Genomic DNA, 13,083 nt, shown 5'->3' on the forward strand with positions numbered 1-13,083 from the left:
TAGAGACTGTTAGAAACTGTCATCAGAGAAAAAGAGGAAGGTTTTTTGCATTTTGAAATGCCAGTCTGACCAGGTGACTGTTGACCTTACAGGCTGTTAGGACTTTTAAAACACGGCACAGAGAGGGGAGGAGAAAAAAAAGGGAAGCGACAGAAGACAAACAGAGCTGGGGGAAATATTCAGGAAAAGAAGAGGAGGAAACTGATACTGAACTGTGAACACACTTCTGGACTAAAGTAAGAGGTATTTTTGTTGTTCCTTAGCTGACTTTAATTACTTTGAATTAGCTCTAACATGCATATGCTGCATCAACAGGTAAAATTAAGTAACATTCAGCCAAGGTGGGTAACATTTTGTTCCAGTATTCAAATTTGAGTATTTCCATACTTTCAAATATGCCTTTAAACTCATAATAGTTCATGTTTTTCTTAAAAAAAACACGTACTTTAACTTTATTCAAAAATGTTTTTGAAATCCTAATATTCAAGTCACCTGCTTTCTTGTCAAGTGTGTAAAGCTATTCATCATATTGCTATGGTGCAGATACGCATGGTTGCATTGCAAGAAGTCAACAATGTTACTAGACAGACTCAGTTTTCCTGACTACTGAGCAGGGTGTGCAGAGACACCGGACTCTGAAATTCCATAGTGTTGGAATCTGCTCAGTGGATCTGTTTGATCTCACCACAGTCTGTTGCAGTCTTTTGCTGTCACTGCTATATAGAAACACACAGGTTTCACTGTTCAAAAGGAGAAAAACAAGGCTATTACACAGTCTTGGTACTGTTTTTTTACACATCTTGTAGACATCTGAATACACTACACAGACTTGTTGTTGGTGCGTGTGTGTGTGTGTGTGTGTGTGTGTGTGTGTGTGTGTGTGTGTGTGTCCCATTGAGTGATGTTAAGATAAATACATTTAACTGTTAAATTTAAGTTAATTTAAGTCTTCTGTTTCTACTCAGCAACCTACTAACACTCATTGCTAACAACTAATAGTTTTAACATCAATATTCATATTGGTTTGGAAAGTGAACAGCCTTCTTTTGTCAGGCCTGGACAGGGAAGGAGGACTCAGAAGCAGATTAAGAGCAATTGGAGCAGGCTTTATTCAAGAATTGGTTTTCTTCACTTGAACTTTAATAAAGTGATTAAACAAATTGGCTATGAGACAGGATATCTACTCTGTAGGCTAAGTAACAACAAACGGAACAGAAACAGAATCGAGGCAAAATGACCTCAAAGAAAAAAGGATAATAAAACAGAAAATCACTCCTGCAGAGGCAAAGAAAAAGGCTGACAACTAAACTACTCTGGCGCAAATGGCTATAAAAAACTATGAACAGAAAATCACTCCAACCGGAGGAAAAGGCTATAAACAGAACTACACTCACAACTGACTATGAAAACACTTAATGAAACAAAAGGAGGCACTCACCGGAGGCAAACAAATGGCTATGAACTTTAACTTGAATCCCAGAAAAAACAATTACAAACAAAAAATCAATCATTAAAGAGGAAGCAAGAAATACAAACTTGAAGCGTGGCTATGAACAGGGCTGTGGATTAGGGCTGGGGTGCTGGACGAACACAAGACACTCTGGCACAGAACAAAGGGAGACGCAGACTATAAGACACATCAGGTGAGGGAGCACAGGTGGAAACAATTAGGAATCAGGGGAGACGTCAGACAGGTGGCACATGAGGAAGGGCAAGTGACCTGAAACGAGAGGAGAGTTACTTTTCAAAATAAAACAGGAAGTTCACGAGACAAAAAACCCAAGACAAGACACTCCTCACCGCGGTGTGACAGTACCCCCCCTTCTAGGGCCGACTCCTGACGGCCCAGGCTGATCAGGATGGTCCCTGTGGAAATCCTTTATGAGAGTAGGGTCTATAATGTGTCGTGATGGAACCCACTGTCTCTCCTCAGGTACATAATCCTCCCAGTCAACAAGATATTGTCTGCCCTGGCCCTGGTTACGTACCGCCAGTAGCTGTTTGACCTTATACACTGGACCGCCATCAATCACTTCAGGTGGCGGGGGAGGTGTGGCGGCTGGAACCATGGAGCTCTCTTTGGCTGGTTTCACCTGACTTACATGGAAGGTCGGGTGTACTTGGAGGGACCGGGGCAGACAAAGCCGTACTGCGGCAGGACCGATGATCTTGTCAATTGAGTAAGGACCCACAAACCTTGGTGCCAGCTTTCTGGAGGGAACCTTAAGGTGTAGATCCTTGGCAGAGAGCCAGACTCTCTGGCCTGGCTGATAGGCGGGCGCAGGTCGTCTCTTGCGGTCCGCAGTCTTCTTGACGCGATCCCCTTGCTAGATTAGCACCTGACGAGCGGCTGTCCAGATGCGTCGGCATCGTCGAACCATGGCGTGGGCAGAGGGGACCGATACATCTGGTTCATTGTCTGCAAAGATGGGAGGCTTATAACCATAAGCACATTTAAATGGAGTGAAACCTGTGGCAGATGTTGGTAGTGAATTGTGTGCATACTCGACCCAGACCAGGTGTTTGCTCCATGTAGAGGGATTCTGGGAGACGAGGCACCGGAGGCCGGTTTCCAACTGCTGGTTTAAGCGTTTGGTCTGGCCTTTGGCTTCCGGGTGATATCCTGAGGTCAGGCTGGCCTTTGCTCCTATAAGGCGGCAAAACTCCCTCCAGAACCGGGAGACGAACTGGGGCCCCCGGTCAGAGACGATGTCTCTAGGGAATCCATGAACCTTGAATACATGGGTCATCATGATCTCCGCCGTTTCCTTGGCGGACGGCAATTTAGGCAGGGCTATGCACCTGACCATTTTGGAGAACCTGTCCACCACTGTGAGGACTGCCGTGTTATCCTGAGAGACCGGGAGCCCCGTGACGAAGTCTATGGAGATGTCGGACCACGGTCTGGAGGGGATGGGGAGCGGTTGCAGAAGGCCCATGCGGGACCCGGAAGCCGTCTTGTTTCGTGCACAGACCGAACATGCCTCTACGTACTCCCGGACCTCCGGCTCCATGGCTGTCCACCAGAATCGCCGAGAGATGGCAAACATGGTTCTCCGAACTCCTGGATGACATGTAAGCAGCGAGGTGTGAGCCCAGTGGATCACCTGTGGGCGCAGTTCGACTGGGACAAACAAGCGGTTATCAGGGCACCCACTAGGTGATGGAGCTCCACCGTTTGCCTGCTTAACCTCATCTTCTATCTGCCAAACCATAGCTCCAACCACACAGTTCAGTGGAAGGATGGGTTCTGGTTCCTTGGCAACAGGCTCGGGGTCGAACAGTCGAGACAGGGTGTCAGGCTTGATGTTTCGGGACCCCGGCCAGTAAGAAAGAGCAAATGAGAATCGGTTAAAGAAAAGCGCCCACCTGGCCTGGCGAGAATTCAATCTTTTGGCTTTGTGAATGTACTCCAGATTTTTGTGGTCTGTCTAGACAATGAATGGTTGGTTGGCCCCCTCTAACCAGTGTCTCCACTCCTCCAACGCCGTCTTGACAGCCAAAAGCTCTCTGTTACCGACGTTGTAGTTTCGCTCTGCTCTGGACAGCGGTCGTGACAAAAAGGCACAGGGATGCATCTTGTTATCCTGTTCTGAACGTTGAGAGAGGACCGCTCCGACGCCTTCATTGGACGCATCCACCTCCACCACAAACTGACGCTGAGGGTCTGGCATCGTGAGTATGGGAGCTGACGTGAATCGCCGTTTGAGGTCCTGGAACGCCTTTTCCGCCTCGGGAGACCAGTGGAACTGCACACGGGAAGAGGTAAGAGCATGGAGAGGGCAAGCTATTGCGCTGAAGTTTCTGATAAACGGCCTGTAAAAGTTAGCAAATCCTAAGAACTGCTGAACCTTCTTGCAGCTATCAGGTGTGGGCCACTCGGCCACAGCGCTAACTTTAGCCGGGTCCATCTGAACTCTTCCAGGGGCTACAATGAAGCCCAGGAAGGAGACAATGTCGGCATGAAATTCACTCTTTTCGGCTTTAACGTAGAGGTCGTTCTCCAACAACCTTTTCAGCACTCGGGCTACATGATCTTGGTGAGTTTCAATGTCTGGGGAATAAATGAGGATATCGTCCAAATACACATAGACAAAGAGGCTGTCACGGCACACACTGTATTCCGGGTGGCTGTCCTGAATGGCTGTCAGGCTAGGGGGGTGGGCTTACCTCGAGAGCCGGTGTGTGGTTTGAAAAGGGGTGGCCCGGAGGAATTAACGGGGGGTTTTTGGAGCAGGTGTGTGAGACCTGAGGAGATGATGTGTTTGCTGCGGCGGAGAAGACCGAAGTTCTTCCCTTCTACCCATGAAATTGGTTTAAAGTTTTTGTCCACGTGTATCATTGTTAACAATTGAACTGTACCTACCGTATTGACGCTGAGCGGGTCACGGAGAGCGGGCTGACCGAACGATGGACCGGATGGTGGGATGATTGGGAGGAGACGACCCCATGACAAGAAGCATGGAGGAGAATACCAACAGAGAAGGCTAGGTGATCGTGGGGGATGGCGCCCTCCAGTGGCAGAGAGGAATCCTCCCTTTCCATCACGTCAGCCTCGGCCAGGGAGTTCAGTTCCACCTTCAGGTCGCAACCCCACCCCCATAACGGAGTTTCGTTGCCACGTGTGTCATAAATTGGGACATAAGAAAAGTCAGTGTCCAAACTATTACGACAGGCGAGGTCCAGCTAAGCCAGTTGGGCTAGTGTCGGTCGGAAGGGAGGCTGGAGATGACCTCAATGGTTATGAGGGTTTCATCTCAAAAGGAGCAGTTTCTGATTCAGCAGAAAGCCTACGCTTGCCAGTCACCATACTCAGGGACACTGGTGCGAAACAGACCCTGCTACGGAAAGGTGTGGTGGAACTGCCGAGTTCCACCTTCACTGGGCAGTTTGCTGTGGTGCAAGGGGTAGGTGGTGGTTACGAGACAGTGCCTCTTCACCACATCTACTTAAGGTCAGAGTTGGTGTCTGGTTATGTTAATGTGGCAGAGGTGCAAACCCTCCCCTTTAATGTAATTGACCTTGTTCTGGGAAATGATGTGGCTGGCAAGAAGGTCGTGCCCGACACCTTCGCATCTGAGCAGCCTTCAGACTCACCTAAGCTTAGACACTTGGAGGAAGAGTATCCAGAGGTCTTCACTGCATGTGTAGTCACCCGTGCCCAGACAAAAAGGAAAGCACAGAATCAAGTTGAGGTCTGTGAGTCTGCAGAGCTGGAGAGACAAGAGAATTTTTCCATCGACCTGGTAGACACAGTTTTCCCTCAGGTGGAAGATCCTCCTGAGAGAGATACAGAGGGGCGAGAGAGGCCGATGGCTGATGTGTCGAAGGGAGAAGGGGAACCCAAGAAGAACGTAGGGGTTCTGGTTAAGACTGCGGGGACTAATCAAGACCAGGTTGGAGAAGCTGAAGCCACTGTGATAGCTGCTCCAATGGGACCTGAGTCACTACCCCTTAACCGTTAGTCACTTGTGGAAGAGCAGATGAAGGATCCATCGCTGGGCTATGCTATAAAGATAGCAACCTGCGTTAGGGAGGCCAGGGAAGTGCCTACAGGCTATTTTGTGAGAGACGGGATTCTCTTTAGGAAATGGCGGCCTGCAGAATGGGCGGCCAATGAGGAGTGGACGGTGTATGACCAGGTGGTATTGCCCCGGAGTTACCGTCAGGAGGTGATGCAACTGGCCCATGATTTGTCTCTCGGTGGATATTTGGGCACGAGAAAGACTTTGGAACGAATAAGTCGACACTTTTATTGGCCCAGCATCAGAAAGGATGTGCAACGGTTTTGTCGCTCATGTCATGCATGTCAGGTGGTGGGAAAACCTGGTAGGGCTCTGCCTGTTGCACCATTACAACCATTGCCCGTGGAGCATGAGCCTTTTACTCACATCATGATTGACTGTGTTGGGCCTTTGCCTAAATCGAAACGGGGAAATGAATATCTACTCACCATCTTGGATATGGCTACAAGGTATCCAGAAGCTATCCCCCTAAGAAGCATTAAGGCGAAAACAATAGTAGATCAGCTGGTTAAGTTCTTCTCATGGGCAGGCCTGCCACGTACCATCCAGTCAGATAGAGGGTCTAATTTCACGTCCAAACTGTATCAGCAAGTTATGGCTGAGTTGAAAATAGTACCTAAGTATTCATCGGCTTACCACTCGCAGTCACAAGGAGCTATAGAACGGTTTCATAGCACACTAAAGAGCATGATAAGAACATTTGTTGAAGCGTAGCCTAAGGAATGGGATGAGGCCATTCCGTTCTTGCTATTTGCTGTTCGTGATGCTCCCACTGAGTCTTTAGGTTTCAGTCCTTTTGAACTCATCTTTGGACATGAAGTGAGGGGCCCGTTGCACCTGTTTAAGGAACAGGTGATGGAACCAACATCGCCAGGAGATGTCTTACACTATGTGTCTTCTTTTAGAGCCAGACTGCAGTCCGCCTGTGAGGCCGCAGGGAAGAACTTGGTTGGGGCAAAAGCTCGCATGAAGGCCAGGTATGATAAGAAGGCAGTGAGGCGAACTTTTGATCCAGGTGACCTTGTGTTAATGTTGGTCCAGGGACCGCGTGATCAGCTGGGACCTGGTTTTGCTGGTTCATACAGAGTGTTGAGGAAGGTTGGGGACGTGAATTACATCTTAAGCACTCCTGACAGGAGGTCTAAAACCAGATTGTGCCATGTCAATGCATTGAAGACATGAGGGTCGGGAAGTAGCAGTTTGCTGCGCAGTGCCGGAGTTGGTTGAGGAGGAAGAGGGGAGTTCTGGTCACCCAGAGATTTCCTCTTCTCCTCCTGGCATCGTGAGCACCAGGTTTTTCAACACCCAGGCTCGAGCTGAGCTGGAGGGAAACTTGCATCATTTGACAGAAGCTCAGAGGCAGGATGTGATTCATGTGGTTGACTCTTACCCCATGTTGTGTAGTGATGTTCCTGGGAAAACCAAGAGAGCAGTGCACGATGTTGATGTTGGCGATGCTGTCCCGATAAAACAGCATCCGTATCGTTACCCTCCTAATAAGAAGAACAAAGTCCAGGAGGAGGTAGACTATATGCTGCAGATTGGGGTCATTGAGCCAACTGACAGTGCCTGGAGCTCACCAGTGGTGTTGGCAACCCAGGAGGGGAAGGCAGACAGGTTTTGTGTGGATTACCGAAAGCCCAATAATGTGACCAAAGCTGACGCTTTTCCTATTCCTCGTCTTGAGGATTGTATTGATCAAGTTGGTCAGGCTAAATATGTAACCAAGGTGGATCTCTTGAAGGGCTATTTCCAGGTGCCATTGACCGAACGTGCGAGTGAGATTTCAGCTTTTGTTACTCACAATGGTCTGTACAGGTTTAAGGTCATGCCCTTCGACATGAAAAATGCACCAGCTACATTTCAGCGCTTAATGAATTCTGTTACCCAGGGGTTGAGGAATACAGTGACCTACATTGATGATGTGGTGACCTTTGGTGAAACCTGGGAAGAACACATTGGACAGGTAGGGGAGCTATTTGAAGCTCTCAAGCAGGCTGGCCAAGTGTGAGTTTGGCAAGGGTAGGGTGACTTACCTGGGACATCAAGTGGGTTGTGGAGCTGTGCTGCCAAGGGTGGCGAAAGTCCAAGCGATTGTGGATTTCCCTGTCCCACGCACCCGAACGCAGCTAATGCGACTCTTGGGAATGTGTGGATTCTATCGCCGTTTTGTGCCCAATTTTGCAACAGTTACGGCCCCATTAACGAATCTCTTGAGGAAAAGTGTGAAGTGGGTCTGGTCAGAGAGATGTGAGGAGGCGCTCGCGCATGTCAAGGCTATGTTACCCAGTCCTCCAGTACTCAGAGCTCCAGATTTCCATCTGCCGTTTCTTCTCACAGTTGATGCTTGTGATGTGGGGGTCGGAGCAGTTTTGCTTCAAGCAGGGGAGGATGGTTGTGAGAGACCAGTGGCTTATTTCTCTAAGAAGCTGGACAAACATCAGCAAGCTTATTCTACCATCGAGAAGGAGGCCCTGGCTCTGGTTCTAGCGGTGAAGCATTTTGAAGTCTATGTGGCCAGCAGTGAGAAGGTTGTGGTCTACTCTGACCACAATCCTTTGGTTTTCTTGGCTAAATTCCGAAGTGCCAATGCGAGGGTGTTTCGCTGGAGTCTGGTTCTACAACCATATAACCTTGAGGTGAAGCATATTGCGGGCAAGAATAATGTTGTGGCTGATTCCCTATCCAGGGGCTGAGAGTTGATCAGGGAAATGGATGAGAGTCAGAAATAGGCGGTTGAGAGCCTGTTCTAATTTAAGGAGAGAGTTAAAGTTTGGAGTTTCTGAGATGTGTGAAGAATTCTCCCCTGTAGCGTAGTAAGTTAAGCTTTTAATATATAAATGGCAACGTGGCAAGCCATGAGATAATCATCTCAACTTCCTCATTATGATATAACCAGCACTGAACCACGTCTGTGTTGTAACCCTAATTCAGATTTTCAATATGGTTGCGTTGGATGTGTTAAGTGTTTTGATGTTGGTGGTGGAAAGCACTGTCACCTCATTCAAAAATCCTCCATAGGTGTTCAGTTGGATTCCGATACATTGACTGCGACGGTCATAGCATATGAATCACATCATTTTTGACCAAAACAGTTGCACGCTGGAGCCTTGCTTTATCTTTCCACCGGTATTCAGCGAAAGGTATATTATATATGGAAATTGCATTGTTTAAGTAGAATATCAATTAAGGCCAATTATTGTTAACCAGTGACGTACCCTGTCTCATAGAGGGGCCTTTTCTAAAAATATAGTTTGAAGATCTTGATTGTTTTAGTTTGTTCACAGTGTATATTCCAAAATAAAAAATATGATGAATAATATGCTGCTGTTTTAACTGTACTTAAAAGCAGACTTGGAGGCTACAAGGTACATACACAATGCACAAAGAATGCGAGGAGGACGGGAGTCAATAGGGGCCCCAAGGCAACTTTTTTGCCCAGTACCCCCAACAGGTTAATATGAAGAAACTTTGAGGTCAAGGTTTTCAGAAAATGTATCCAGCATTTAGGATGAAAGTGAGGAGTTCTACTTGTAAATGTAAGTAATGTAATGGAAGAAGGAAGGAAGAAAAACAAAAACAAAAAACAAACAAACAAGCAACAAAACTAAAAACAATTAAAAATGAACACAAGCTGATAACAAGCCCAGTCAGTTATAACACTCAGAAAGAAAGTGGTTACTCTTCCTTTTCTTTAACAGGAATTCCTCCATCTTATGTAAAGATGGCATATTGCTTAAATCTGGAATTTTGGTCATTATAAAACTACGACTTTGAAGAAAGACAAAAAAGTGAGATGAAGATATTCCATTATCTGACTGAATTTGATGAAATGACATTAAACTATTTCCTTGCATTAGATCATTGGTAATCTTAATCCCTTTATGGTACCCCAGTCCCATTCACACTGCCCTTTCAGTGCGGTGATCATGCGCCGATTCTCCGCAATCGCTCTCTGTGTGAAAGTTACATATGCGGAGAGGGGGGACAGTTTTGCTGTGGCTCTGATCCCCAGCAGAGGAGAGACAGCGTCTGTGTGAATGGAAAAGCCAGAGGCGCAGACCAGGAGTGTGTTGGTCTGATGGTGTTCACAGTCTGACAGCTAAACAGATCCTTCACTCATCAAATGAAAGAGAAATGTCCCACAAAGCAACGTTACAGGACCAAACAACAGCTTGGTTCAGTGTGAACAAACAAAGGCGGAGAAATGGCAAGCCTTCGCTGTGGCGATAATGTAGAGTCTCTGTGTGAAAAGGGCTACTGATTAAACATGGTGCCCTCTATACCTGGTATAAATTCAGCATTTCCTACTCTAGAAATAAGGAGTGACGCCTTGTTATATTTACCACAATGTTTCATCATATCCTGCCAGGAACGTATAGTACAAGTTATTATAGGGTTTGGGTAATAGCTACAGGTCCTTTCGTGAAATCCTTTGTGAGAAGACTCAGCAAAGTAAGGGGAGTACAGCACCAGCTATCACAACTGTCAGTTTTTTCCAAGTACACATGAAGCCACTGTGCAACAATTCTGGCATATTTGTCCAGTTATAAAATAAAATGTTTCGTAGTGCAAGTCACGCAGAGTTTTTAGGCAAAAGCAGTACAGTGAGTCTCAATCTCACTTTCTTCCCTCTCCATATGTATCTCGCTAAAATTCTATCAATTTCTTGCCCTATTTTCTTATCTATATAAAGTGGTATCATCTGTATTATATAAACAATATGTGGTAATATGTTCATTTTAATTAGGCTAATCCTACCCATCCAAGAAATGGAAAGATTAGCCCAGTGTTCCAAGTCTGCTATCACTGCTTTTAAAAGAGGGTTCATATTTAATTTATACAATTCACATACACTGGGAGAGACATTTATGCCCAGATACCATTGAGAGATAGCGTGAAAGGAATTTCTTTTAAGACAATATCTCCGTATGAGCCAAGAGGCATCATTACAGATTTTTCCGGGTTTATCTTATAAGCCTGAAAAGCAACTAAAATGTTGTGTCCCTCCAGGATAGCAGGTGGAGAGATTACTGGGCTTGATACAAAAATGAATATGTCATCTGCATACAATGGAATATTGTGAGTATTTTTGTTCATGTATATACCTTAAATATCATCATTAGCTCTTATAGCTTCTGCAAGAAGAGAAAATCATGTGAATGTATTACATTTACAATAAACCTTGCCCTTGGTGCAGAGTACAGCAGTTGTATCCATTTAATAAACCCAAACTTGTTAAGCACTGTAAATAAGTAATTCAATTAAATTTGGTTGAATGCTTTTACAGCATCGAGAGAGATAACCAGATTTTTTGATAAGGTAATTTTAGCTTGATGTATGATGTATATTAGATGCCTCATATTGTGACTAGACATTCTTTGCCTGATAAAGCCTGTTTGATCTGACTTGACAAGTTCAGGGATCATTTTTTTCAATTTGTTTTGCAAGAATTTTTGAAAGGATTTTATGGTCAACATTAATGAGGCTGACAGGAATGAACCAGGTTTTTTTTGGGTTCATTTTTACCTTGGCCACAAGTTCACAAGACAGAGGGTTTGACAAAAAAAAATGGGGGGTTAACCCCAAAAGCCTCCGCCGCTGGGGCTTGGGTCAGGTCGGTGTAGGAGTCATTGAACCCCATTGAAAGCGCTACTTTCAAATTCAAATTCAAATTCAAAAAACTTTATTTGTCCCCGGGGGGCAATTGATTTGCCCTTTCCATGTATCAAAACATTATTTGCCATAGTTAAAGTTTGAGGAAGCCTTTGCTTTTGGAAAGAGTCAATATACATTCTAGTCAAAAGACCAGATATTGTTGCCCAAAACATCTGGGCCATATCCATCCGGCTCTGCTGCTTTCCCACCTTATAAAGAATTAATAGTCTCTAGAACCTCTGTTTCCAATGAGGGTTTGCATAGACTATCTCTATATTCCCGACTAACGTATGGTAATTTAAGTTTGTTGAAAAATGTGTTTGCTTTTTACATATCTTTATGGCATTCACTTGTATATAATTTCTTGTAATAACTGTGCATGATATCAGACAAGTCTTCATTTTTGTGATGCAGTTCTCCTTCATCATTCCTAAGTTGTGATATTAAGTTTGTGTTTCCTCTTGTCTTAACAAGCTGTGCCAGTAATTTCCCTGGTTTATTTCCTGCCTCAAATATCCTGTTTTGCAAAGAATAATGCTTTCTCAGTTTTTTTCTTAAGGAGTTGACTGTGTAGCTTCGACTTGTCTACATAGAGCCTTGGTCAGCTTTGCTTTAAACTGTGTCTCCGAAGTTTTTAATTCACTTTCAAGCTTCAGCTGGGTTGTGATTTCATTCTCTGGCCATAAATTATATAATATTACCTCTCATGTATGCTTTGGCAGCTTCCCATACCATAGATGGGTCAGCATCATCTCTATCATTGGCTTGAATATAAATATCTAATTGCTCTTTAAGATAGATGCAGAAGACATCATTACTGAACAGAGTTGGATTCAGTCCCCAATGCCCCTTTGTGGGGTCTCTGTATGGAGGGGAAATTGTAATAAATATAGGTGAATGGTCACTTATTGTGCTAGGGCCAGTTGTACAATTCTCTGTTCCAATCCAATATTGCCCTAGAAGTCAGGAAGTAATCAATTATTCGCCTTTGGCCAAAACTTTGGCATTGTCGGTATAGTTGTGAAGCTTGATAATAACCACCCGAAGTGTCTCATTTCTTTGTCTTCCGAACCGGCAATGTGCACAGCCAATTTTAATTATGCCTCATTTGGTTTCCATTCCCAGGAATGAAATAAGCCATGATTCAAAGAAGCACACTGGATCCTTACCTTCCGTCTTCTCACCTAATCCATGAAATCTGTGACTATTCCTGCATCCGCGTCCATCCATGTCAATCAGTTTTGCATTTAGCGGTGTTCTTTTCCACAGCTGTTAACTTTTCTTGCCATTCACTGAGACTGCCTTGTATTTCAATTGCCAGATCCTCAGCATTGGAAATGTGTGTCTGCTTCATCTATTCATTTGGAAAGATGTTCAAGGCACTCAGTTTCTCCAAAGTTTCTGGAAAGTACTTAAACTTCTCCTCGATCGTAGTGGCAACTTTTTGAGTTATCGCGTTCAAGTTGGCACTGTTTTCCTCAGTGTTTTTTTGTGTTTTCTCTTATTTTTTTCTGCTCAAGTCAACTTTTTCGAAAAGAGCATGACACTTTTTGGTTTTCAATAGATCCTGCATCAATATGGTCATATTATAAGCAGCCTGGAAGTTTACCTGATTGCGAAAATAAAGGATTTTCCTGGGGCTTAGTCGACCCGTGCGCCATTACACACTGTATACTGTACTTAATAGACTGAAAGAAAATCGTTTTTGTCAGTGAGCGTAGACAAACATGACAGATGCAGATGCATCATACAGGACACAGGGTCAGTGGTTCTCCTCTCCACCATCATGAAGACCTGTTCTGGAGGCTTATAAATACAACCTTGATTCCAATAAAAGTTGATAGGCTATGTAAAACAAATAAAAACGAGATATAATCATTTGCAAACAAACTGTGTTAAC

The 13,083-nt window shown here is 44.9% G+C and overlaps 1 protein-coding gene across 2 annotated transcripts in view; it reads left to right on the plus strand.

Moving 5' to 3' along the window:
* Positions 1-13,083, plus strand: part of alox12 (arachidonate 12-lipoxygenase) — a 46,701-nt gene continuing 33,618 nt past the window's right edge. Inside the window, exon 1 of one of the 2 annotated variants that reach the window (XM_084344660.1) lies at positions 1-243. The gene's annotated coding sequence lies outside the window, so the exon portion shown is untranslated. The remainder of the gene's footprint in view (positions 244-13,083) is intronic. The other variant, XM_084344659.1, reaches the window with a different exon arrangement.

Source organism: Pagrus pagrus (genome assembly GCF_965226575.1).
Source record: "Pagrus pagrus genome assembly, chromosome: 22".
NCBI lineage: Eukaryota > Metazoa > Chordata > Actinopteri > Spariformes > Sparidae > Pagrus > Pagrus pagrus.